We start from the raw sequence: 25,598 nt of genomic DNA on the forward strand, positions 1-25,598 counted from the left end.
TGAGATGCATTAAGAGGTCAGAATTATATCGAACAATATAATAATTTAAGCATTTTTTATGGTCAATAAGTATAATCTTGGAAGGTTTTCTAACTCATCTTTCTTTTCCAAAATATTTCTTAGCTAACTCAAACTATACAGTGACAAAATAACAGTAAAATCTACTGCTTTTATTAGAGGGTTTATATTATACAGCAGCAATCTCAACCAAATATATTGTATTGAGACCACTGGAAGTTCAAATTCCCACGGGTGTTGGAAGAAGGGAAAGGTAAGTATCTGTAAACTTCTAAAAATTGTTTTCAGAATTTTTTGTGTTTATGAATTTCTCTGGAGGAGTTTATAACTCACATCTAATTTTTCAAAAAATGTCCATTTTCTAAAAGTTGTGTGGACCTTGTTTCATTTTAACAGTGATTCTCAAGGGTTAGGGAAGCTCATTAAAATGTCTTGCCATGGGTAGAAGAAAGGATCATACAGTTTAAAAAAATCCCCTCTCCCTCCACCAGATGATATGAATGTTTTTATTTACGGAATTTTTGCTCTTCTTACCCAATCCCAAGCACTGAACTAATAAAAATTCCCATTTATTGCAAGAGGACACTTAAGGATCAGGGAGATGAAAATGGTTTAGAAAAATTCTTCAACCAATGATTGCAAAATCTGTGCTTTTTGTCTATAGTCCAGTGTTCTTTATAAGAAGTTATGTGAGGAAGACAAAGACCCACAGAGGCAATTCAATTAGATGTAGCAGGAAAAGACATCTGCTATATGAAAATACAGGGCAGAGGGACTATATGACTATGACTAGAGGTGATTTAGACATGGGCTTACAGGACATTTTTCTGGAGATTCTGCCCTCTTGATATACCTAGTCCTCTAAACCCTGACCCCCAGCAAATGTATCTGCATGTATAAATATGAACCCTTAGAAAACCAGAAATTCAAGTAGAGGCACTTGGACCACATGTTCAGAGTCAATCTGGTCTAAAATAGGTGGGCCCTTACATAATCAAATTAAAGGATGTCCACTTGACCCAAAGTGTGTCACTGAACAACATATGAGCTCTTAAAGCCATTAGGAAAGTGTCATCTTCATTAACCTTCCAGGAAGTTTAATGATTCTCCAATCAGTGCTTCCTTCTTTAAGTCAAGGTGTAAACTCCAGATGACTATTACAAATAAGCATCCAGTAATAGTAAATTTAGATCAGGTGAAGACATGAAGAAAGGTTTAGAGAACTGTATACTGAATAGCACACATGGGCTTTAGGGGGATAGAGCTCTGAGCACTATGTCCCAAAGGAGGGCAGTCAATCAGAGGTTACTAGTGTCCAGGGAAGATGGACTTATGAAAAGTGATGTGAGGAGAATTTAAGGAAGAACATCATTGACCTTACAGCCTTGGCTAGACCATGCCTTAGTGACTTTTGATGGGTGAGTAGGCCTCAAATCAGAAATGTTCCCTGATATTTGCCCTAAATCTTCTGAAGTTAACAGTCAGAGAATGGAAGGAATACCAGAAAAGCCTATGAGAAAACTATTTTCTGAGCTTGAGATGACATTGTAAAATATATTTTATTATGATAATATATAAATGCTATACATGCAAATTAGATTAGTACATAAAATTATTTGATTTTTGACTTTCAAAAGTATAAAAGGGTAAAAGAAACCAGCAAGTGAACCCAGAACACTGGGCCGAATAAAAGCAGACTTCATCAGCTAACGCCCTGAACTTGAAATATGGAAACATTAAGACCATCAGAGTGAGGCACGTGGTCCTGACTCTAGAGACTGCAGTAAAGGGAATATATTAAAAGTCATGATTCAAACAGAGAAATAAAATCATGTTTATTAAAATTACCTATTTCTACCTCTAGGAATACAACTTCTTTCATCTTTTGCATGAGGGAGAAAGTAGTTTAGGACAGTTTTAGCCAATACATGTACAATAAATAGCACTCTGGGGAAAACCCTGTCATTTTAATATTTCTCTTTATAAGCTAGTTTCTCTCTCCTCCTGCCTATGATCTCCCCCTACTTTTAATTCTCTTATTTCCTTATTTATATTTGGAAGGTGGGGTGGGGTGGGGTGGGGTGGGGTGAGGTATGGTGGTTGGAACTGGGAAGGACTTGGTTTAATGGAATAGTAAAGGGCTGACCCTAAATGTTAGTTTCAAAAGGTGATAGACAAAGGAAAATTTATTGGAAACTTCAGTGAATAGACTATAGTGGATGAAATTGGATAGTATGGTACATTTTTCATGTACTCACTGACAACCACCTTTCCTCCCCCAGTTCTCTTTACTTTGGGACAAACAGTGCAGAAATACTGGGAATGATGGTCATAAGTCTTTCTTCAAGGGATCCAAAGGTGTGATTATACTGCCCCGTACTGCAATCAATGGAAAATGAAAAGCAACCCACAGATGAATCACTTAGCTAATTCTTTGGTATTTTCCCACAATTCTCTTTTTCATTGCAGAATTTATTTTTCAATAGCCACTGGTACTGAAACTTACGTTTGCAAAAGCGAGAGAGTTGATTAATAGGTGTTTTATACATCTGGTATTTTCTCATAAAAGACTAGAAAACTTATTTCAATTATCATACCACCAACAAGGATGCAATCTGTTCACAAGGCCTGTTTACGAGTGGCTGCTTTGGGTAATGGCTGTTTTCTTAGCACGGGAAATGAAATATAATATTATTAAGCAGAGATATGCAGAAAGAGGTGTCAACTTATCCATCTTCCTGATGTTTATAGGCTTCATTTTTTAGAATGTTTATTTTATTTTATGAGACCACACGTTAAAATATCTCCTATTTGAAAGGATCTAATTTCTTTTATTCTGGTTTTAATGTCCTTGAATATTAACTTTTTCAAACTTGTAAGCAATCAGCTAAGGAAACCTGTGGTAGGTACTTTATTAATTCCATTTAGATAAATGTGCCACAATGAGAGAGACAATAAAAGTGAACACTTTATCTTTGCATGAGGAAAAGAGCTGGTCTTTGCCAGAAGGGTAAGATGAATGATTTTCATTGTTAGAGGCCACTTGTGATAAGATGGGGATGGGGATGGGGTAGAGGTTGATGGAAAACAAACCTCAAGCAATGAGTTAGTGTGTGTGTGTGTGTGTGTGTGTGTGTTCATGTTCAGGAGGGAGAGGGGTGTGAATCAACACACTGTAATGGAAACAATAATACTACTTTGATGAGCTTTAATAAAATCAGTAGAGAAGTCCAGCTATATCTGTTTTTGGCTAAGTGTTGCTCCTTCATTGTTTCACCAACTTCCATCACCTCTTTGAGGGATGGAAATGAGAAAGAATAAACTTTACAAATGGGTAATTAGTACTGCTCATTTAATTTTGATTATTCAAAGGCATTCTACTAATGAGTAGACCTACTTGTAGACAAACGAAAAGGATAATATACTACAGGAAAAGAACAACTTTACAGATTATAGAAATCTACAAAGCTTTCTTGCAGAAGTTATGAAATCTCCTTACATGAGGAAAAGAAATATTAAAACTTGCAAGATATGTACCATGGTATCCCATAAATTCTCTTATGATTTAATATTAATATATACTTAAACAATGACTGGGCCTTGAAAATAATTTTAAGGTTAAAAAAATACTGTTTTTTAATGTCTTTAGATCAGTGTTGTCCAGTAAAAATATAGTAAGAGTCACAAATACAATTTAAAATTTTCTAATAGACACATTAGAATAAAAAGACAGGAATAATAAAATTTTTTAGGAAAAATAAATTTTAATAAAATATTTTATCTAACTTAGTCTATTAAAAATAGTATTTCAACATGTAAATAATATAAAAATTATTAATGTAATATTTTACATGCTTTTTTTTCATGCCAAATCTTCAAAATATGATGTTTATTTTACTTACACTTACAGCACACCTCAATTTGGGCCAGTCACATTTTAAATGCTCAATAGTCACATGTAGCTAATGACTGTTGTACTGGGCAATATAGCAATCTTGATTGTTCAAAATATGTCTTTTTATAGAGAAATGGGCCTCAACATAACTCAGTAAAAAATTGTCCTAGTGTAGAAATCAATGAATCCTGGTTATCATTCACTTAGTCAATGATTTCTAGAGCCAGGATATATACAGAAAAATCAGAGGTACTTTTATAACATAATCTAAACATCTGTTTACTTTTAAAGACATGTTTCTTATTGCAATCTTTTTTCATATACAAACAAAAATTCCATTTTCAGCATTGACTTAAATACCCTTTGACTTACTGAAATGAAAACTATCCATTGATTAGTTCCTGTTTCTTGAATTGTGATACTTCTGCTTTAAAAAATTATCTAGGTTAATTAGAGTTTTTAACAATTTTGTTGTCATTGACTTAAAACCATTTATCTTCTCCCTAGAAAATTGCAAATGTCTGTGATACTTATCAAAATTTATATGTAATTTCACTTTCATATAATTCCAGGGGACTCCAGGGGTTTCACAGAAGTTCTAATAGTCAGGTTAAAGGAATTGATTTATCATGAAGTATGTGTGAAAGAAAAAAATGAATAGTTGTCTGCTGAAGACTCAAAGTATAGTCAAAAGTTCTGGTGCTCTGTTACATTTTGACAGACTTCTGAAATCTTATTGTCTTAAATGACCCCAATAAATCATTCTAATTAATTATAATTTTCATCCTTTTTAATTGTGTGCTTTAATTTTATTTTATAAGTACATATTATTTTTTGTCTTTTTTTCTTGATTGGTTTATGTATATGTATCTCCTATAGGAGATTTGAGGGAGGAGACCATGTCACTTTCTCCTTCCTCTTATCTAAATCACACAGCAAAGCACCTCCTTGGTTTAGGTCAACTAAATGAATATAAATGAACAATTATAGTACATTTGTCTGCCTTCAGTCAATAGTATAACTGTTTGAACAGATAACTACATCTTCCATTCTCAAGTACACTTGGAAAGCCTTTGTGTAATTTTTTATCTACTCTATCTTCATGAATGCATTATATTCTTTGTAACTAGTATAGTGCCTGGCTCAAAGAAAACATCCAATTTTTCCTGAAATAATCAATATGCATTTCCTTTCAAATGATCTCTGTTTCTATTTAAAGCCATCATATTTAACTTCTCATCTGTTAGCTACAATTCTGTACTTTGTGGTTTATTTGCACCAAGGACTCTATATTGTTTTTCAAGAATTCACTTAAAAAAATATAAATTAATTACCTACCAGTTTTCAATCTTTGTTTAGGTACTGGAGATACATTGGTGAACCTATTAGTTAAGGTTTCTGTGTCAAAAATATTTATTAATATATTATAGTGAAAGAAGAATGTAATGAATAGGTAAATAGGGTAGAGGAGAAGGGGAGGGTATGAGCCATGGTGTCTCAACCTGATCCTAGAGGCCTTGTAGGCCAAAGTGAGGAACTTGGATTTTATTCTACTTGAAATGAGAAGCTGTTGAAAGAACTTGAGCAGGAAAGTGGTTCATATACTGCTATATAAAAGGATTACTCTGGAGCAACATGGTAGAATAGAAGCTTTCTACTGTCATCTCCCACAGAAGCATAGATTTTAACAACTACCCATGGATGAAAGTACATTTGTGAGAGTCTGTAAGTCCAGTGGAGAAGTTCCAGCACATCCTTAAAGCAAAATAATCTGAGAATGGACTCACCAAAGAGGGCAAGTAAAACAGTTTCACTTTCTCCATGTTATCTTTCCTTCAAGGCAGCACAGTTCAGAGCCAAGAGAGACCCTCTTGGCCTGTAATTTCTTCTCTAGAGTTAATTGACAGCATAATGAATGAGCAACTGGCACACACAGTCATGTGGAATGCTGTGCAAGAGGCTTCTTCCTTTCCCACTACAACCATAATATAGAAATAGTCAGCATGGCTGAATTGTTGAGAGAGGCTGGGAGCAGAGAACAGAGGCCACTGATCTTACTTACTGCTCCATGGACTCCATCAGAACGCCTGCCCATGAGCTACTCAGGATAGCTCACCTGTGAGATCCTTCAATTGGCCCTTGGGCAGCCTGAACACTTTGCATGCCTTCCCCTTCCTTAGGCTGGCTCCCAGAACATGACCCTGCTGATAGCAAGTGTAGTATCTTAGGAAGATGTGTGGCTTGACTTTGCAGGATTCAGAAAAAGTATACAAACTTTAGTAATTCACAGCATTTAGCACCTGGCCTGGCTTTTCAGGATTACAGAAAGCATACAATCTTAAGAATAGGCCCCCAAGAAAAGACAAGATATGTACAGCATGCTCATCCATAACAAAGGTCTGAGATAGCCTCAGAAAGCATAGTCGATCTCTTTGTTGAAAGCACTCCTCTCCTAAAGCCAATCAGTAAAGACTGAAGGAAGTGATTGTTTCTGCAAATGCAAAGGCAGCAACAGGAGCCTTCAAGGAAACTCCAATAAAAAGACTTCAATACTTCAACGAAAAAAATCAAAGAAACATAACACTACTAAAGTAACACAATAGTATCCCAACAACCAACCCCAAAGAAATGGAAATCTATGAATTCCTTACAGTTCAAAATAATTGTTTTAAGAAGTCCAGTGAGTTACAAGAGGATACAGATAAACAACTCAACAAAACTGAAGTTTAATAAAGAGACAGAAATCATAAAAAATAACCAAACAGAAATTCTGGAGCTACAGAATACAATGATTGAAGTAAAAATGCTATAGAGAGTATCAACAGCAGACTTAATCAAGCAGAAGAAAGAATCTTGGAACTCAAAGACAAGTCATTTGAAAATATTCAGTCAGAAGAGAAAAATAAAAAGGGATGACAGAGAATGAAGAAAGCCTATGGGACGCTATCACAAGAGCTAACTTTCACATCATAAGGGTCCAAAAAAGAGGAGGAGAGAGAGAGAAAGAGATAGATACAGAAAGCTTATTTAAAGAAAAAAATTATTGAAACCTTACCAAATCTAGAGAGAGATATGAACATCTAAGTACATGAATCTCAAAGGTCTTCAATCAGGTTCAATGCAAAGACTTTACCAAGGTACATTATAATCAAACTGTCAAATATCAGAGACAGACAATTTTGAAAATAGCAGAAGAATAGTGCATATTACATACAAGGGGCCTTCCATAAGGTTATCAGCATATTTCTCAGTGGAAGATTTGCATGACAGGAGAGAGTGGGGTAATATATTCAAAGTGGTGAAAGGGGGTCAAAAAAACCCTACGAACCAAGAATACTTTAAAGCTGTCCTTCAGAAATGGACAGATAAAGACTTTCACAGGCAAATAAAAGCTTAAAGAGTTCATTACCGCTAGATCTGCTTTAAAAGAAAGGAAGTTCTTCAAGCTGAAACAAAAAGATGCTATTTGTAACATGAAAACATATGAAAGTTAACTCACTGGTAAAGGTAAGTGCATAGTCAAATATAAAATATTTTAATACTGCAATGGTGGTATATAAATATTTAACTTTGGTATAAAAGTTAAAAGACAAAAATATTAAAAATGCTATAGTTACAATAATTTGATAATGGATATACAATATAAAATGATGTAAATTATGAAATTAAGAACATAAAATTTGTGCTGGGGAGTAAAAGTGTAGGGCTTTTGTATGCAAGTGAAGTTGTTAGCAGCTTAAAATAGAGTGCTATAACTATAAAATGTGTTTTATGTAAACCTCATGATAATCACAAAGCAAAAATCTATAGTATATACACAAAAGATAAACAGAAAGGACTCAAAGCAAACCACTAAGGAAAATCATCTATTTTCAAGAGAAGATGGCAAAAAAGAAACAAAGAAGATAGAAAAGAACAAAAGATCTTCAAAACACCCAGGAAACTATAAATAAAATGAAAATAGTAAGTTCTTACTATCAGTAAATACTTTAAATTTAAATAGATTAAATTCTCTAATAAAAAGACATAGAGTGGTTTAATGGATAAATAAACAAAACCCAACTATATGTTGCTTACAAGACTCACCTTTGCTTTAAGGATATACATAAAGTGAAAATGAATGGACTGAAAAAGATATTACATGCAAACAGAAATTCAAAAAGAGTAGGGTAGCTATACTTATTTCAGACAACATAAATTTAAGGCCGGGCGCGGTGGCTCACGCCTGTAATCCTAGCACTCTGGGAGGCCGAGGCGGGTGGATCGCTCGAGGTCAGGAGTTCGAGACCAGCCTGAGCAAGAGCGAGACCCCGTCTCTACTAAAAATAGAAAGAAATTATATGGACAATTAAAATATATATATATACAAAAAATTAGCCGGGCATGGTGGCGCATGCCTGTAGTCCCAGCTACTCGGGAGGCTGAGGCAGTAGGATCGCTTAAGCCCAGGAGTTTGAGGTTGCTGTGAGCTAGACTGACGCCACGGCACTCACTCTAGCCCGGGCAACAGAGCGAGACTCTGTCTCAAAAAAAAAATAAATAAATAAATTTAAGTCAAAAACTGTAAAAACAGACAAGGTAAGTATAGAGGGACAAAGGGGTCAATTAATCAAGAGGATATAGCAACTTTAAATATATATACCCAACATTGGAGCACCTACATCTATAAGGCAAATATTAACAGATCTGAAGGGAGAAATAGATAGCAATACAATAATAGTAGGGGACTTCAGTACCCTACTTCGAATGATGACTAAATAATCCAGAAAGAAAGAAAATATTAGAATTTAACTACATTTTAGACAAAGCAAACCTAACAAATATACAAAACATTTTACCCAACACCAACAGAATACACATTCTTCTCGAACACACATGGAACATGCTCCAGGATAGATCATATGTTAGGCCAGAAAACAAGTCTTAAAAAATTTAAGCAAATTGAAATCATATCAAGTATCTTCTGCAACCACAATGATATAAAGCAGAAATAAATAATAGGAAGATTATAAAATTCACAAGTAAGTGGAAATTAAACAACATGCTCCTGAACAACCAAGCAGCAAAACAGATATCAAAGGGAAAATTAAAAAAATATCAAGAGACAAGTGAAAATGGAAATACAACATACCAAAATTTGAAAGGTACAGCAAAAGCAATTCTAGGAGGAAAGTTTATAGTGATAAATGCGTACATGAAGAAAAAACAAATATATCAAATAAGCAGCATAACTTTAAACCTTAAGGAAAAGAAAAAAAAAAGCTCAAATTTAGAAGGAAGGAAATAAAAAATTTCAGAGCAAAAATAAATGAGATACTAGAAAAAACAATAGAAATGATCAACAGAACTAACAGTTCATTTTCTTTTGCAAAGATAAACAAAATCAACAAACTTTTACCTAGATTAAGGAAGAAAAATGAGAGAAGACTAAAATAAATAAAATCAGAAATGAATGAGGAGACATTGCAATTGATATCACAGAAATACAAAGATTCATAAGAGACGATGCATAATTAATGCCAATAAATTGGATAACCTAGAAGAAATGGGTAAATTCCTAGGAACATACAACTTAGACTGAATAATGAAGAAATAGAAGATATGAATAGACTAATAGTAAGTAAAAAGATTGAATCAGTAATAAAAAGTTTCCTTTAAATAAAAGCCCAGATCTTAGGGCTTCACTTGTGAATTCTATCAAAAAATTAAAGAAGAATTAATGCTAATCCTTCTCAAACTATTCTAAAAAATTGAAGAGAAGGGAACACTTATTTTATGAGGCTAACATTATCCTCATACCAAACCAGACAAGGACACTGCAAGTAAAGAAAATTGTAGACCAATTTCTCTGATAAATATAGATACAAAAATACTCAAAAAGAAAATATTAGCAAATTGAATTCAATGGCATATTAAAAGGATCACATATCATGACCAAGTGAGATTTTACCTTAGGGTATAAGCATGTTTCAACATACATAATCAATAAATGTGATGTGCCACATTAGCAGAATGAAGGATAAAAATCATATCATTTCAATATATGCAGAAAAAGCATTTGACAAAGTTGAACACCTTTTTTGATAAAAACTCCCAATAAATTATGTATAAAAGGAATGTACCTAACACAGTAAAGGCTGTATATGACAAATCCATAGCTAACATCATACTCAGTGGTGAAAAGTAAAAGCTTTTCCTGTAATGTCAAGAACAGACAAAGATGTCCACTCTTACCACTTCTATTCAACATAATACTAGAAGTCCTTGCCTGAGAAATTAGGCAACTGAAAGAAATAAAAGCCATATGAATCAAAAAGGAAAAAGTGAAATTGTCTCTGTTTGCTGATGACATGATCTAATATATAGAAAACTCTAAAGATTTCATCAAAAAAACTATTAGAATTATTAATTCAATAAAGTTGCAAGATATAAAATCAACACACAAAAGTCAGCTTTATTTGTATGTACTAACAATTATCTGAAGTATAAATTAAGAAGATAATCTTATGTACAATAATATTAAAAGAATAAATTAAGAATAAATTTAATAAAGGATGTAAAAGATACATACAGTGAAAACTATAAGACATTGATGAAAGAAGTTGAAGAAACACAAATACATGGAAAGATATCTTGTGTTTATAGATTTAAAGAATGATTATTGTCAAATTTTTCATACTGCCCAAAGAGATCTATAGATTTAATGTAATCCCTATCAAAATTCCCATGGCATTTTCTACAGAAAGAAATTCTAAAATTTATACGGAAAAACAATTGACTCCCAGTAGCTGAAGCAATCTTAAGAACAAAGCTGGAGGCATTACATTTCCTGATTTCCAATTATAATACAAAGCTGTAGTAATCAAAACAGTATAGGATGGGCACAAAAACAGCCAAACAGAATAACAAAACAGAATATAAAGCCCAAGAATAAGCCCATGTATTTATCATTAAGTAATCTTCAACAAAGGTGCCAAGAATACATAATGGGGAAAGGGTAATCTCTTTAATAAATGGTGCTGGGAAAACTTGATATCCACGTGCAAAAAAAAAAAAAAGAAAGAAAAATTCTGTTTTTATCTTATGCCATAGATACAAACCAACTCAAAATGGATTCAAGCCTTAAACATAAGACCTGAAACTATAAAATTCCAGAAGAAATCAGAAACCAGGAAATCAAGAAATTCCAGGAAAAATTCTATGACAATGATCTGGGCCATGGTTTTTTGAAAATAACCCCAAAAGCACAAGCAACAAGAAAAAATAAACAAATGAGAATACATCAAATTAGAAATTTCTGCATAACAAAAGAACCAATCAACAAAATGAAAAGGCAAACTATGTAATGAGAGAAAATATTTGCCCACCATATATTAAACAACGGTTTAATATACAAAATATATAAGGAATTCATACAACTCAATAGAAAAAAATAAATAACCCAACTAAAAAATTGGCAAAGGATCTGAACAGACATTTTTCCAAAGAAGGCATACAGAAAGTCAACAGGTATATGAAAAGATGCTAAACATCACTAATCATGAGTAAAATGCAAATCAAGACCACAACAAGATATTGCCTCATACCTGTTAGGATGACTGTTACCATAAAGTTAAAAGATAAATTCTGGCAAAGATGTGGCTAAAAAGGAACCCTTATACATTGCTGGTGGTAATGTAAATTTGCACAGCTTTTAAGGAAAACAATACAAAACTTCCTCAAAAAATTAAAAGTAGAACTACCATATATACTTTTGGGTATATATCCAAAGGGAATGAAATCAGGATCTCAACGAGATATCTACATTCTCATGTTCATAGCAGTATTTTTTCAGTAGTTAAGATATGAAACAATCTAAGTATCCACTGATGAATGAATGGATAAAGAAAATATGATTTTATCTTTCTATCTGTGTGTGTGTGTATATATATATATATAACATTCCACTTTAAAAAAGAAGGAAATCCTACCATCTATGACAACATGGATGAAACTGGAGGACATTGTACTTAGTGAAATAAGCCAGATACAGAAAGACAAATACAGCATGATTTCTCTTATACCTGGAATCTAAAAAATCTAATTCACAGAAACAGAAAGTAGAAGGGTAGTTACCTGAAATTGATGGTGTTTGGTGAAATGGGAAGATGTTGGTCAAAGAGTACAAACTTTCAGTTATAAGAGGAGTAAGTTCTGGGGATCTAATGCATAGCATAGTGATTATAATTGTTAATAATGTATTTTATACTCAAAATTCACCAAGAAATTGGAAATTATCGATTCTCATCACACATAAAATATCACCTCACTATCTGAGGTGATAGATATGCTAAGTAGCTTGTGATAATCATTTGAAAAATGATATGTATATCAAAACATCATCTTGTGTACTTTAACTATATCCGATTTTTATTTGTCAGCTATACCTCCATAAAGCTTGGGGGGGGGGGGAAGTGAAAAAATAAGCAAGAGAACTAAAATTTGTGATACTGCTGTGAGAAAAATAATCATTGATGAGATAGGGAGTAATGAGGGAAAAGAATGTGGAAAGATAAGAATGTCAAGGAAAGCTTTCTGGAGATGGGACGTTTAAGCTGAAGATAAAGGGGATAAGAACAAACAAATGTTGGGGGGAAAAATGTGTTCTAGGCAGCAAAAAGTACATATACAAAAGTTCTGAGGTGTTGAAGAGCTTGGAACATTCAAAATAATGAAGATTGATATGTGGCTGGAGAATGGTGAACTACAGTGAGTGTAATGTGCTGATGGTGGTGAGTTAAGAAGGGTCAAGGCAGAACGACAACTCAAGGAAAATTTTGACTGTAAGAGGAAGGGAAGCCATAGAAGGAATTTAAATGGGAATTGCATGATCTAATTTATGTTATATAAAGATTTCATTGGCCACTGGGTGTAGAATGGAATGTGGAGAGATAAGTGGATTTAGAAAGACCACTTTGAAATGATGTGTCTTGAGATGATGTTATCTTGGTCTAGGTAGGTGGCAAAAAAAAGTTGGAGAGAAGTTAATAGATTTGACACATATTTTGTAGATAGAACTAAAAGAACTCAGAACTCGTTGGCAGAACAGATATGAGGGTGTAAGGAAAGGAGAAATCAAATAACACTCTTAGATTATTGGCTTGAGTATGTTAATGGACACTGGAGACATTTACTAATATAAGGAAGACTGTGAGATAAAAGCTTTGAGGGTAGGGAGAAAAAGAATCCGTTTTGACCATGTTAAGTTTAAGGTGCTTATGAGACTTCCAGGTAGAGATATAAAGAGGGAGGGAGTTTGCTACTAAGAAATGCTGCTGATCTTAAGCCCAGAACTGTAAATTACTTAGCACTACAAACACATTAGAACTAAGAGAGGAAAGCCAATCTTCAAAGTTTAATTGTATATCTTAATCTATTGTAATTTCCTAACTTAAAACTTTATGAGAGCAACTTTCAAAATTTTTTTACAAAGCACTGAAGGAATACTTTTTTCATAAAATTTATTTTTTTTATCTTAAAATAAAAAGGAACAACCCCATCTGTGAACTTTCTCATTTTTCTGAACATGGTGTAATTTGGAAAAGCATGTCCATCTTCTCCAAATTTCTAATTGACTCTTTCTTTTTCAGATCAGACCAGTCACATCTAAAAGGAAAGTATTTTCTCTCTGTTACATCTGAATAGAAGATAAATATGGTTCATATTCTGAGTTGCACAGCAACATGTGGAAAAAAACCCTTTTAAAACATGCTATGAATTGAATTCATTAAATCTACTGAGTGTAGCAATTTAATGAAGCAAAAAATACTAATTAAATTATTAAAATCTGGATAGCAAGTAGTAATTAAAAAGACTGTTGCTATGCAACTCAGAGAATTTCTATAAACAGTCTGCAAAAATGTATTGGTTAAATATGTTGGTATTTTGCCTTGACCTTTTGTAATCAAACACCTTTTCAATCTGTGAAAATGTGTTTCTGAGACTAACATCAAATAGAATTAATGGTTTAGAAAAAAGAAAAAACCTAGGGTTTGATTAGGTTACTTCTTTTTATTATCTTCAAATATTAGGTATAAGAAGTTTAAAATTCCAAAAATAAAAATTACAGAATATATGTGGATAAACAGCAGCAGTTACTTAAAGGTTTCTTCATGATTAAGAAACTTTGTGATTTATAGAGACATAAATCAGCTATTTTGCTTTATTATTTCATCAGTGTTGTAGCTACTTTATGGTAGGAGCAAGTTAACACAGGTCAATTTTTTTATACAGGTAAAGAAGGTAGTTTTTCTAAAGTCAAAAGTTCTTTTGACAGTTATTTTTTTTCCCCAAATTGCCAGAGAATTAAAAGTTGGTCACAGGTTCTAAAAGTCTGCAATGTACCCAGAAAAAAAAAAAGTACTTAGAACTATACATACCCAAGAGGCTCATTTTTGCAAATGGAAGAAATTACCCTAATATGTGGGCTTGTAAAAATCATTTTTTCAGGCAGTCACTGAGAGGCTGTTATGCAGGCACACCTCAATTCCAAATGTCTGAGTACAGACTAAAAGAAAACTAACCCCTCATAGGAAAAATAAGGTTGAGGATTAAAACCTTCTCTTGAATAATCCAAAATATTTCAAAACTTCTTTTTTTTTTTTCCCCAGACAGAGTCTTGCTCTGTTGCCCGTGCTAGAGTGCCGTGGCGTCAGCCTAGCTCACAGCAATCTCAAGCTCCTGGGCTCAAGCGATCTTTCTGCCTCAGCCTTCTGAGTAGCTGGGACCACAGGCATGCGCCACCACGCCTGGCTAATTTTTTTCTATATATTTTTAGTTGTCCAGATAATTTCTTTCTATTTTTAGTAGTGACGGGGTCTCGCTCTTGCTCAGGCTGGTCTTGAACTCCTGAACTCAAGGAATCCTCCCACTTCAGCCTCCAAGAATGCTAGGATTACCGGCATGAGCCACCATGCCCGGCCCAAAACTTCTATTTAATTACATGCAGTATTGTTGGGTACTAATATTAGTGGAAATTTACAAAGGCCTCTTAATCAAACATATCCTAATTCTGGTTACATGACTGAGCCAAACTTGGTGGGATAGGAAAAGTATTTAAGGTCAACCTTAAATGGGAGTGAGCAGTGGTTGCCTGATGCCATTAGCTTTGCTGTAGTGGTCAGTGGGCAGAAAATATTACTTGCATGTATATGAGCTTCAAATACTTTTACTATAACCCTTTTGAGCCTCTACCTCACTTGTCAGTAGGCTGTCTTCTTTTATTATTCCCTGTTGAGAAGTCATTTTCTTATACCTTGAAATACATGTTATTCCTTCTACCATCACCATCACCTACTATTTTCATGTCCTGGGACAGGTGTTCCAAAATAAGCACTATGGCCATCAGCCTCAAACTCTGTGCCAAGACACCCTGTGGTGCTGCAGTGACTTCACAGTGGTCCCTGAGACATTTACTACTTTCCAGGGAAACACAGCAATGCTGCACAGACAGGCTTGAGGTAATTAATAGTTTCAACATTAGATAGTGCTACATGCCTTTCCATAACATCAATATTTTTTGTGAAGCTGAGCCTTTTGTGAATGCCATGATAAAAAGAAACACTGCACAGAAATCAAGGTGGAGCAGGAAATAGGAGTAGTGTTCCAAATGTGAATCCAAGTTTTTTGTGCATTCCAAGATGTACAATATACAACAGGTACATGCATCCCATTGCTATTTGCTTGTTTAAGAAATGTTATTCTTTCAATATATGGATTGCGGTTTTGTTTTTTTTTTTGGCAAGGGCTTGTAAGTTGTTAGTTAGTAAATAGTGAATTGTTGGGACCTAACTAAACAATTGTAACTAGTAGGTGTTTCTTTTGGTCTAGCAGCACTATGAAATAATCACTGAGATACTAAGTAATGGAGTTTGAGATCTTCAGTACTATGATATGGCAAAAGAATTATTGAAGTATTCTTAAATTATTAAAAGATATCTGTGTGTATTTGCCTATTTAGCAAGATGTTAAAATATATAAACTACCTTTTGTCTTTCTAATATGATGTCCATTGAATATAAGAAGAGAAAGTTGGGGTTTATTTACTATGTAAATGCAATTTCCTTTGAAAACACTTTAATGTTTTCATCAGTGCAGACAGCAGAGGTCTTCAGAATGGGTAGTTTGTAAACAAGACTGTCTACCCATCCTGACTGTATTCCATAGAAACAAAAAGTTTCTGTATAATCCAGTGGCTTAACCTCTGAGTGATCCCACATAAATTGGCACTTGAGCTGTTTGCTAATGATTCACATAGGGAGAAGTAAGAGATTGTAATGTGGTTTCAGCTTCCACTCTATCAGGAGTTTTGACCTATTCTTGTTTACTACCCAAAGTCTCACTTATTTTATTCCTTAAAAGAACATTCCCCAAACCATCAGAAGTTTGTCAGTACCTATAAAGGAAATTTCATAGTCTTCAATATGATCTTCGGAAGATCTTCTGTGATCTGACATCAACATATTTTTCCTACCTTATATCTTTCCACATCCTCCTATGATGCCATAATCCAATAAAATGAAACTTGCCCCTTTTCTGAACAGGTCCTGCACATCATTCCTTTTATACATTTTCTTTTTTTTTAGAATTGTCTCTTTCACCTAGGATGTCCTATTCCTGTTAATGTCCTCATGCTTTTTCAAAGCTGTGCTCAAAGCCTACTTCTTCTACAAAGCCTTCACATTTTCCCCCTACCATGCTCTAAACGTTTTCTTTCTTTTACCTTGAACATGGTATAGCATATACATAGTCTGGTTTTCATTATGTTTGCTTCACCATGTGACTTTCTCCATACTATTCCTTTGATGCTTTATATTTATCTTTTTAAATCTCCCTGAAAGTAGCATAGCATGAATTCACAGCCTCCTCTACCCACACTTCACATCATTTCTAGTATGTGTCTGCATAAGTAGATGCTCAACCAATTCTTATTAGATTAAATTGCAACACATTATGCGATAACATGGTAAATTATAAAAATTTAGGTATTATATCTCCAAGGATAATTCTCATTTAATAGGAACTCTAACAGAGCTTATCTCTTTATCCCAACTCTTGCCAGTATTATCCTTTTTCTTTGCTTAAGATTTGGAAAAACCCCAAGATTGTCCTTATCAAACTTTTCTCTTTTCACTCTTTGCCCGTAACTTTAAAGAACTTGAATAAATTATTTGGTGAGAGAGGTTGTCTTGGTTTGGATCTGTAATTTGTGCAAATATAATAACTGGTGAGTATCTTTTTTTTTTTTTTTTTTTTTTTTGAGACAGAATCTCACTCTGTTGCCCAGGCTAGAGTGAGTGCTGTGGCGTCAGCCTAGCTCACAGCAACCTCAAACTCCTGAGCTCAAGTGATCCTCCTGTCTCAGCCTCCCGGGTAGCTGGGACTACAGGCATGCGCCACCATGCCCGGCTAATTTTTTCTATATATATTTTTAGCTGTCCATATAATTTCTTTCTATTTTTTTTTTTAGTAGAGGTGGGGTCTCGCTCTTGCTCAGGCTGGTCTCAAACTCCTGAGCTCAAATGATCCGCCCACCTCGGCCTCCCAGAGTGCTAGGATTACAGGTGTGAGCCACCGCGCCCGGCCAACTGGTGAGTATCTTAAAAAGACATACAGAACTCAAATCTTGTGAATAAATATTACCTGTTATTACCATAGTTATTAAACCAGCATTTCTCAGTCCACAGAACACCAACTCCAGTGAGATGTTCATATAAGTTGCTAGACAGAAATGACTTCACTTTTAAATAATTTAGGAAATGTTCACTATTACATATCTTTCTAAGAAATTCAGGATTTACATAAACATATGAAAAAAAGTCTTTGAGAAGTCTTGTAATCTAACTGATTGGAGCACAGAAATCGCTTTGTTTCTCTAGATACAACCATGAACATTTGGGTTCTTCAGATTTGAATTTGGGAAGGATTTATCTGTGACCCCTCTTATTCATTGATTTTGCCAATTTCAAATAGTAAGGGAAGGTCAGTTGAAAGTTATTATCAGGAAAAAACTTCTATTGTAAAATGTGCTTTGTGTGGGTATATGTATTTCCCTTAAAAATGGCTCAGAGTCAACTGCATTCAGTGCAGAGAGGCTATGAGATTGAAAATCTCTCTGGACCCACCTGAAAGAGCGTAAAACTATTCTCTCCTATCTTATGCGTCTCAGCCCTGGAAGCCATGTCTGTCTGTTCTGCACAAGCTTCCATTAGCCAACACAGGCTGTTAAGAGCCTAGATTACCCATTCTGCCTGGGTTCATCGTGACCATCGGCACCAATGTGGTCTCTAAGACAAGAACTCCTGCCCCTGGGAATATGGTTTTCCTACCACTTAGTATGCTGTCATTTGAAGGTCAATCCCAATATGTAATCAAATGACCCATCTGTTTCCTCTTTAAAGTGTGAGTTAGTGTGGGCACTCCTTACTCACCTGCCTCCCTTCTGAAAAAATTACATCTGACAACAGTGAAACAGCTGTGTGTGTGTACGTGTGTTTGTATAAAAGAAGGATTCTTCTACTACACCAAAACATCCCCAGGCCGTGAAGGAGATTGAGCTGTGTAAACCAACCATGCCTTATGCTCTATGGGGAAGAAAAGAAATGGGGAAGAGAACACCTCAAGTGAATTTATTATAGCAAATTTCTTTGGATAATAAAAGACATCAGCTCGACCCTAGAGGGAAAGTAGGTTATAGCTCAGCTAAATGTCCTTGTCTAATGTTGCTTGACCCTAGCTAACATTTCAAGCCTAAGTAAAATCCTGTCAGTGGCACATTTTGGGCTGTTTAGTAATTTTATCAGGGGCATTGACCTAAATGTATTTTTGAATTTATCTGATGAATATTTACATTAGTCATTTGTAGATCACATGCCCCAAATGTGTTGATCTCTCTCTCTCTCTCTCTCTCTCTCTCTGTTTCTTCAGCTAAGACTGAAAAAGAGATGATTTAATGTATCATACTTGGCCGTAACAGAGAACAGAACTAATCCAGATGTCATGGGTCTGGGGCAAAGGACACTAGGGACTATTTTTGGTATAAGCAAAGTGGTGGGTCTCTCAGAGGTGGACTTGGTGATTAGATGGTGATGAAAGTTCTAGATCCATTGAGCGACAAGTTTTAGACAGTAGCTTGCAGTCCAACAACTTGTAACCAGTCTCCCCAGTCTCTGTCATACCATATTCAGCTCCTGTGGCCTTTGTCAGTACACAGGCTAGTGGCTTACTTGGATTTCTACCTCAGCTTTTTTCTTTTGCACTTTTGCTGGTGTATTTGCTTCTTCTTCCTCTTGGCTTTCATGGAGTGGAGATTTCTAAGAAAATGGTGCTAAGGTGGAGAGAGCCTGATCTCTGCTTTAGGGCATATTCTTTTCTATTGTACAAAGAGGATATGATATATTCTTTGTAAATCCCTAATTCTGTATTTCATTAAGTAGATGAAAAAAATCAATGTTTTATTGCAATTGTAAAGAAAGAGACCACATACAAGTTTCCGGATGTGCTGTACTTATGCAATTCCTTTTGCCTGGAATGTTCTTTCCTTCACATATGCCAGCAAAGTATTTTCAGCATCTTTGCACCTGTGGAGTGTTTTACAATATCCAAGAAAAGTTGAGCACTCCTGCTTTGGCCACTAGTACATGCTGCTTTTACCTCACTTATCAAACTATAATTCAATTCCTTGTCTGTATTTTTATCTCCCTTCCTAAATTGCTATTTATATTTTTACATATTTTATATTTATTTTTGTACCTATAACAATGCCAGGCTTAAAATAAAGATTCAGAAATATTTGTCAAATTTAATTGAACAAATATTCAAATAATTGATTCCATATGTTTCTGGGTGTTTTCTTTCTCTACCAGATAATTTAGTGTGGCTGTGTCTTAAAATACCAATTTGTAAGAATTGAACAGTTTCAGGAAGATTTATATATTCTGGATGTTACAACTCACTATCTAGTATTGATGGAGCCACCAAAGTAAAAGAAAAGATTATATAGTTTTTAAACATGAATATTGACATTTTTTACTGGCTCAAATTTTTAAATGTACACATTTCTATACCATACAAGTAAAAGGAAAAAGTCTATGTTAATGCAGTCTCATTAGAAAAATGATATTTCTTAACTTTTTATATATGGTTATTCAGAATGATCTCTTGAATGAATATTAAGCAATTGTGTTACTTTATTTATTGTACACATCTCTCTGCAACCCTCCCAAAATAAAACTATACCTATAATAAACCATGAAAAATGATGGGTAGTAATGAAAGTTTCCCATCTGGAAAAGACCCTAGTCCAGATGGATTTGCTAATGCATTTTATAAGATGTTTAACCAACCTTTGAAGACTATCCCAGACATGTTTGATTGCTTTAAATTATCAACATTTTTAGAATTACCATTGTGGGTTCTCAAACTAAACTTTATAAACTGTCAAGAAATGGCAAAATCCAGAAATTTGTGTTTCTTAAGAGCTTACATCTTTAGCAAAAATGCTAATAACACGTTCCTTCCATCCTTGAGCTCAGTGACAAAATGTTTTCTCATTGACAGGGTATTTTTAGGTCAACCAGGCAGGGGAAATATCTAGGCTTAAATTCAGAAAATTAACTTACACTAACATTCGCTAAAGAGTAAATACATAGGAGTTTTTAACATGTTGTGCTACAATATATGTCAATAAAGGTGGTTTTATGCTTTCCACAATTTGCTACAGAATTAGACATTTTGTATAAATAAATAAATAATAATAAACAAGTAGTTGTCAATATTCTATAATTCAAGGGTAGCCAAGGAGATCACATCCTACATTATTTGTTGAGGTTGCTTTCATGCCAGAAATCTTGCAATTAGGTATTTATTCCTTTCAATAGGCTTTGTTGTCTTTAGAATTTTGTTGTTATTACAGCTGTTAAATTGATCGGTATACTAATTTTAGGGATACAGCTGACTGTATTTTTACATATAGAGGGAACTTCACTAAACTGCCATCAAATTTTAAGGTTTTATGAAAAGTAAAATTACCCTAGAATGACAGCATAAGAAAGATATGTTATTTGTAAACCACTTACGGAAGTTTATTTTATTAAAATGTAGTCCCCAGTAGAATATTATACCAAATCAAGGATATGCATATTTTAATGTAGGATGATGAATTGGGGAAAAGTCAAACACATGGATGTAGCATAAGTAAGATTCCACCTGAGGTAGCAAGGTGGACAGAAGGCAGCATATGGTAAGGGGTTGCTCGCAGAAAGCTGCTGATACACAATCTATAAAAAGTCCCAGACATTTTAGGGCCAATCAGACCTGGGGATTCTCTGAGTTTTCATTTTTTCATCTATAACATGAAGATGGTAATATTTTTCTTACAGTCTTACTGTGAGGATTAAATAACTTCCTAGGATATAGTAGGTACATCTAACATTTTTTTCCTTTCTCACTCTTTGTACACACACATGCACACATACACTCACATACAGAATTGCCATTAGAGAAGAGGTTTTGCAAAATAATCTGTCATGTTGCTCTTTGTTTTATCTCTTTGCCCTGTTCACTGTTTGTGTGCCACAAAATAAACTACAGTTTATATGTGAACAAGAACATGGCAGAAAAAATATACATTCATTCATTTATAGAGTCAAGGGGATATAACATAACAGATGGTTACCTAAAGAAATTAATGTTTAATGTGAAAATTTACCTTTGGTCATAGTTTTGGGCCATGCTCAAAAGGGCTGCTAGATGTTACATTTTCAAATAATAGTCTGGTGTTAAGATCATTTTGTATATTAGATGTATGTGTATAATATATATTCACACATGCATATATATATTAATAGCTGCCACCGGCAATAGATAGATAAATACAGCAATTTATTCTAAAGAATGCACCGTATGCTACTGGTATGGTACTAGAAAATAAAGCCAGCTACACATCCTCCTTTCCCTTTTATTAATAATCTAGGAAACAATTTAAAAAGCATAAGATGCTCATAAACTTTATTCAAACATTCCTTTTTTTAAACTTTCCATTTGTAAAAGACAGTATTTCTATTGAAGATAGCATTACAAAGAGTGGGCTTTTACTAAAAGATAAATGGAAATACCACTAAATTTATTTTTCTTCTTACAAGAAGAGGATGTTTGAAGTTCCAATTAATACTATTTTTTAAAAACAATGAAAATTTCCTTCATTTCTCTACTCACCCTCTGTCTTCTTCTATTTGACCCTGAAGTAATCACACAGAATAGCATACTATACTACTTTCCCAATTTTTTTCTATGTCGTTTAATGTATGCTTACGTACTACTTTTTTCTTTTTAAAATGTGGTCATACCATACATTCATTGTAAGAGTTACAATTCACTATTTCCATTCCACTTTTAAATAACATGAAAAATATATAGATTTCCCTCATTCTTTTTTTAACAGTTACATATTTTTTCAGTGAGTGGAAGCTCAAAGATTTAATGAGCTCTTTTTACGTTGATGGGTTATTGGATTATTTCTAATGTACCACCATTGAAAACAGTACTTTAACACAGTGGGAGCTGTTTCAGGAAGGGTAGTATTATAAGGGGATCTGTGAGTAGAGGCAGTATGCTCTTCCTTGGAGTCTGAGGAAACACATATGAAAACACTCATGAAACTTATCAGTGTCAATTATTTCTGCAGGAATGAGGCTGGGACTTAAATATAGAATCCATGTTGTGAAAACATGCCCTGTGTGAGGGTAACTTGTAGATATTGTGATCCTGGGACTCAATAAGCTACTTTCTGACACTAATTGCATTGTATGTATCAGAGGAATAAGGAATAGGGAAAGATATTAATATATAATATAAGGACTAAAAATGATAATTCATAAAATCCAAAAGAATCTACAAAAAACACTCCTTGAACCAAGACCACAGTAAGATATCACTTAGCTCCAGTGAGAATGGCCTTCATCAAAAAGTCCCAAAATAATACATGTTGGTGTGGATGTGGAGAGATAAGAACACTCCTACACTGCTGATGGGGCTGCAAACTAGTGCAACCTCTGTGGAAAGCAGTATGGAGATACCTCAAAGAGATACAAGTAGATCTACCATTTTATCCAGCAATCCCATTACTGGGCATCTACCCTAAGGAACAAGACATTCTATGAAAAAGACATCTGTGCTCGAATGTTTATAGCAGCAGAATTCACAATTGTAAAGATGTAGAAACAACCCAAGTGCCCATCAATACATGACTGGATTAATAAAATATGGTACATGTATACCATGGAGTACTACTCAGCCATCAAAAATGGTGAACGAATACCTCTTGTATTAACCTGGATGGAACTGGAGTAAAGTATCACAAGAGTGGAAAAACAAACACCACATATAGTCATGCCAGGGGAGGAGGACATGGATAAATTCACACCTAATGGGTACAATGCACACTATCTAGGGGATGGGCACACTTATAAATTTGACTCAAATGGCACAAAAGCAATTTATGTAACCAAAATGTTTGTACTCTTGTAATATTCTGAAATTAAAAAAAAAGGCTACATCCTGTATAATTCCAACTATATGACATTCTGGAAAAAGCCAAAACTATGGAGATAGTAAAAAGATCAGTAGTTGCCAGGATTAATGGGGAGGGAGGGATGAATAGGCAGAACACAGAGGATCTTTAGGGCAATGAAACTGCTCTGTATGATATTATATGGTGGATACATGTCATTATAAATTTGTCCAAACACATAGAATATATAACACCAGAAGAGGAAACTTAAACTATGCACTTTAGATAATTATGTGTCAATGTGGGTGCATCAGTTGTAACCAATGTACCAGTCTGGTGGGGGATATTGATAATGAGGGAGGCTACGTGCATGTCAGGACAGAGAGTATATGAGAAATCTCTCTACCTTCCTCTCAATTTTGAAGTGAACCTACCACTACTCTAAAAAATTAAGTCTTAAACATTTCATGAAGGCAAGATATTCAATAGATTGTTCATTGCTGCATCTCCAGTGCCTATATGATGGGTACACTGTAGATACACAACAAATATTTTTGAATGAAATAATGAATAAAAAAATAAGGGTGTGAAATACAAGGTTAGTATACAAAAGTTAACTACTTATATACCAGCAATGAAAAAGTGAAATCTGCAATTGAAAACACATTACCATTTATGTTAGCACTCCCCCAAAATAAAATGTTTAAGTATAAATCTAACAAAATATGTACAAGATCAATACAAGAAAAACTACAAAACCCTGATGAAATATCTCAAAGAAGAACTAAACAAATGAAAAGATATTCCATGTTCTTGGATAAAAAGACTCAATATTTTCAAGATGCCAGTTCTTCCAAATTTAATCTATAGATCCACTGCAATCCTAATCAAAATCTCAGCAACTTATTTTGTGAGTATTAATAAAATTGATTTCAAAGTTCACATGGGGATGTAAAAGACTCAGAATAGCCAACACAATATTGAAAAAGAACAAAACTTGTGGACAAAAACTACCCAAATTCGAGACTTTAAGACTGTCTATAAAGTTACTGTCTATAGACTTTAAGACTGTCTATAAAGTAATCAATACAATGTGGTATTGGCCAAAGAATAGACAAATAGATTAATGGAACAGAATACAAAGCCCAGAGGTAGATCCACAAACATATAGTAGACTAATCTTTGATGAAGAAGCAAAGGCAATACAATGGAGCAAAGAGAGTTTTGGTGCTGGAACAGCTGGACATCCATATACAAAAAAAAAAAAAAGCATCTATACACAGACCTCACACTCCTCACAACAATTAACTCAGAATTGATCACAGACCTAAAATGTAAAATGAAGAACTATATAATGCCTAGAAGACAACAGGAGAAAATGTAGGTGACCTTGGGTGTGGTAAAGACTTTATATATATTAACACCAAAGGCATAATCCATGAAAGAAATAATTGATAAGCTGAGTTTCACTAAAATTAAAAATGTCTGATCTGCAAAATATATTGTCAAGAAAATGAGAAGATACAGACTGTGAGAAAATATTTGCAAAAGACACATCTGATAAAGAACTGTTATCCAAACTATATAAAAAACTCTTAAAATTAAACAAACAACCTGATTAAAAAATGGACAAAAGACCTTAACAGAGCCTCACCAAAGAAGATATGCAAATGGATAAATAAGCGTATGAAAAAGGTTTTCAACCTGATATGTCATTAGGGAATTGCAAATTAAAACAAAGATGAAATATTACTACACATCTATTAGAGTGTCCAAATTCTAAAATATTAACAACACCAAATGCTAGTAAGGTTATGGAGCAACATGAATTCTCATTTATTTTGGTAGGAATGCAAAGTGGTACATGCACTTGGGAAAACCTGTTCACAATTCCTTACAAAACTAAACATACTCTTACCATATGATCCAGCAAACACACTTCTTGGTATTTATGCAAATGAGTTAAAATCTCATGTTCACACAAAAACTTGCAAAAGAACATTTATAGCAACTTTATTAATAATTGCAAAGACTTGGAAGCAATCAAGATGTCCCTCAGTAGGTAAATAAACTGTCGTATACTCAGAAAATGGAATATTATTCAGCATTAAAAAAGATACGAGCTATCAAGCCATGAAA

The sequence above is a fragment of the Eulemur rufifrons genome, chromosome 7 (assembly GCF_041146395.1).
Source record: "Eulemur rufifrons isolate Redbay chromosome 7, OSU_ERuf_1, whole genome shotgun sequence".
Taxonomy (NCBI): domain Eukaryota; kingdom Metazoa; phylum Chordata; class Mammalia; order Primates; family Lemuridae; genus Eulemur; species Eulemur rufifrons.